General features: G+C 36.8%; 1 pseudogene; it reads right to left on the bottom strand.

The window, feature by feature from the left end:
• Positions 1-2,373: 2,373 nt before the first annotated feature.
• LOC102830666 lies at positions 2,374-3,762 on the bottom strand (annotated as a pseudogene).
• Between the last annotated feature and the right edge of the window lie 461 nt (positions 3,763-4,223).

Raw genomic sequence — 4,223 nt, 5'->3', positions numbered from 1 at the left:
AGGAAGACCCCCAAGAAGATGGATTGGCCAAGTGGCAGCAGTGTGGCAACAGTAGTGAGGTTGGCCCAGAATCGGGCAATGTTTCGTTCTGCTATGCATAAGGTCGCTATGGGTCAGTACTAGCTCGATGGCACCTAACAACAACAAACAGGCTTGCTTTCCTCTCTATATCTTTACTACTAAAAATATGTTAATTTTGTGACTTTCATATTATAAGGATAATGATAAAGAGAGAAGTAGGAGAGAGCAAGAAAAAAAAATATGAAGGGTGTGAAAATTAAACATTACTGGACATAGGTCTCTGGATCTCATTATCATTTAATATATTACAGAAAAGCATTTGATATACTCAAATTTGACAGTTTTATGTCTATTGGACAAATATTTATCATGTATTCAATTTACATTCATCAAGTATACAGTGCCCATTACTTTAACAAATGCACACTCATAGATAATACTAAACATTCAATTATAAACACTGATGTGAAAACAAGAACAAACATAATGATATCAAAATTACTCAGGAGGAAAATTAATATGGCTAACTACTGAAGTGGATAAGTTATGGACGGGGAGATGGTTAAGCATGAGCTTGAATATTATAGAAAAATGTTCTCCAACTTTATATAACAGGAAACAGAACATTTTCCTAAGTGCTAAAGGCATTTATTATTTGTACTTTGAGTTTAGTGCACACATACACACAAACATGCCATTCTATTATATATAGAAAAAAATTGGGTAAATTGAAAATTATCCTGAAAAATGTTACTAATGGCCATTATTCATTAATTGTATCTCCCCATCTCCCAAACATGTTGATTAGTGGATGGGCTTTCTGAACATTTATTTCTCCTTTTGTTTTTTCTGTATTCACTAATTTTAGTTAATCCCCTTCTGTGTCTCTGATAAGGATTATTTATGTTTTCATAATTAATATAAAGCACTAATATTCATTATGTACTTAGAGTAAACATAAATATTTTAAATATAAAGAGAAAGTACATAAATATTCTCTTATAATAACAGTGAGTTAAAGGTCTTCACCTTACTTAAACAGTATTTTTCAGTTAGACAGGAAAAAAGTTTTTTTCCCTCAGCTTTTATACAAACCTGTTTATTGGTTTGAACTTTAAATCTTACTAACCTACTAATATTACATACTGAATTAATGTTCTACATGAAAATATCTCTAAGTTTCAGGATTCATATCTGCAAAGTAGTAATTTGATTAATTGTTTTGGATAGGACATGAGGCTTACTGAACTTTTAATAAAAGGTGCTTTTATTTCCACTTTTTGGTGACTTGAAAAGTTTTGTTTCTTCTGCTTTATTCTTGTAACATATGACACGTATGTTCTTACTTCCTTTTTCCAGTCTGCTAGGGATAAAGGTAGGGGCAGTTAAAGGGGAAATGATCAATTGTTTCTTGAAGATTGTGTCTTGCTTATGAATTAAGAACATTGACATTTTATCTTTATCTTTGTTACTGGCATTTTCCCTGTCCTTTTAGCTCTGTTTATTTTTACTTGCATATGTTAATTTTTAGCTTGTAAAATTTATTATCCTTTTCCTGTTTATGACTTCCATTGTTTTCATGCTTAGGAGCACCTAGTTTAATCATAGGCAAATGTTTATTTCCATTTTGTTCCAGTTGATTGTTAACTATGGTTAGTAATAGCATTTAATTTAGAATTCCATTTACTTTTGGTGTGCTGTCAGATTAGAATTATTTCAATTTCTAGTTACTTTGATAAAAGTTAGCCTATAAAACATTCTTCCTCCATTAATTGGCAGTGCTGTTACATTACTTATTTTGTTGTTGTTGTTGTTGTTTTGTTTTTCTTAGGTTCACTAAATTTATTTTAAAAATCATAAAACGTTTCTTACAAAAGAGCATTACATTGTGCACAGTGCTCTGAATAGAATGCCAGGGACATTTGGATTATTGTTATTACTCTTCCTCCCTGTTCCAACCCCCCCCCCCCAATTGTTTACAGTGGCCACAGAAGCAGGTGTTCACAATAATTACCTGGGGGGATTTTTCCTTTTTAAACCACCAACAATATGAACAAAAAATAAAATTCACTCACTCTGCTGCTGTTTCAAATTTTCAATGTTCGTTTTTGCGCTCCCTTCCCCCACCCACCCTGTTTGTAAGGAACTAAAACATTACATCTGGTGAACAGCAAAGACTTCACTACACCTCAAAAGCTGAACACCTATGAAGCAGAGGAATGTTCGCGTTTTAAACAGAAGCAGATTAAAAAAAAAAAAAAAAAAGATGCAGAACTCCTTCAGTTCTTCACTAGTCTTAGAAAAACTTTCCAAAACACGGCTTCACACTATAAGAAAGAAAAAAATCTTACATTAGAATCTTTCAACATCTGCATACTGCTTCCCACTGTTCTGCAGCAAATACTGTTCATTCTGTATCCAGTCCTGTGTCCCTGTAATGGTAATGAGCTGATCTTCGGACCTTTCTACAGGTTCATCAATTTAGATTGAAGCTCCAGACTCTTGCCGAATTTGTTTAATCCGCTGACCACCTTTGCCAATAATAGATCCAGCCAAATCTTTGGGAATAGTTATTTGTGTAGTAATAATAGATCCACCAAGATCACCATAGGAGCCACGACCTCCATAGGAATAATAATATCCAGAGCCACCCTGTGGTTCATAAACCATCTGCCACTTTGACAGGCTCCATGTATCTATTGTAGAATCCCAAATTTCATTTGCACTGAAGTCAGCCATGCCATCATAGCAGTTTCCTGGTCTTCCTCTTCTGTCATAAACCATTAGATCTCTTCCTCTAGGTGGTGGCCGTAGAGGAAGCAGAAGATTCCAAGCTCTGCTACCACCCCAGCCACCTCTTCCAGGAAGTAGTGGAGGAGGTCCGTGAAGATGGCTCATATCGTCATAATCTCTTCTGGATGGAGGCATTGGCCCCCACCCCGGCCAGGAGGCATTCTATCAAAACCACGTCTTCCTTGCATGGGAAATCCCTCAGAACATCCACATCGATCATTGAACATCATTGTAAAACTTCCATACTCATAGATTTCATCATAAAAATTGGGATCGTAAGGCTCTGCACGTCCTTTGATGGGTGACTCAGATATAAGGTCAAGGATGATCTTTATGCACTCTGCAACTCTATCAGGTTTTCCTCCAATAAGAATGACTCTGTGGGTAGAATGAGGACAGCATTCCTGGTAAAGCTTGATTGTTGTCTGAGTGTTCTCTCAAAGTTCTTTGATTTTAGCACCTTTGACCCCAATAATTCCTCCCGCCAGACTCTGATGAATCAAAGCCTCAAATCCCAGTCAAAGTCGCTTCCTTTATAGTGTTGGTAATTTAAGCATTCCACAGCATCAGATTCCAGCAGGAGCTGGCTGGTTGCAGTGGGTAATGGTCATTGCAGGCCCTCTTCTAAGGTAGGGATGATTTTCTTCAGAATTTCTCCAATTGTTTCAATATTAGCACTGATACTCAAGATGCACTCGGGGACGCTGCTGTCTGGGACTGAAACACTGCCATAGTAGTCTGTGCGAAGAGCCTTAATATCCTTGCCTCCTTTCCCAATCACTGCCCCAGCATTCTTGCTCTAAAGCAGAAAGTGCAGCTTAACCATCTCATCAGTGTCCTTGTATCATTTGAATGCTTGTTCCTTTTCCTTATGTTCTGCAGGGCATTTACCAAATACACCATTGGTTTTAGTATTGGGGAAGGTTTTTCTGGCTGTTCAGTTTCCATTTTCTTGTATTAAATGGGCACTCTGACCAGTTATTATATATCCTTGCAGAGCAGCACTGAAGTGTTCTGGGAGGGACCAACAACTGACACCCTAGTGCTGCAGTAGCCTATAGACCTTGAACAAGCGGACCGCCAGTGAGTCGTCGAGGTCGGTGAGGCAGAGAAACACAGGATAATGGCGTCTGTGCAGTGCTTTTGACTAGAGCCTATTATGTTTTTAAAATCCAGTATTAAGCAGACAATTTCTACTACTCAGTTTATTCCTATGTAAGTACTATAGTCTGTTTTTATGCAATTGTTTGCCATCTCCTTAAATATTATTTCCTATAGAATTTTGTTCTTGGATTTCTCCCTCAATAATTTTCACCATTCATTTTTTTCATCCATTCATTCAGTAATTTTTGTGCAGCTGCTATTGTTCAGTGCAGTCAAGTTGGTTCTGACATATAGTGAACAGTTAG

The sequence above is a fragment of the Chrysochloris asiatica genome, unplaced genomic scaffold (genome assembly GCF_000296735.1).
Source record: "Chrysochloris asiatica unplaced genomic scaffold, ChrAsi1.0 scaffold00022, whole genome shotgun sequence".
Lineage (NCBI taxonomy): Eukaryota > Metazoa > Chordata > Mammalia > Afrosoricida > Chrysochloridae > Chrysochloris > Chrysochloris asiatica.
The sequence above is the reverse complement of the archived record's forward strand: the minus strand, read 5'-3'. Positions and strand labels throughout refer to the sequence as shown.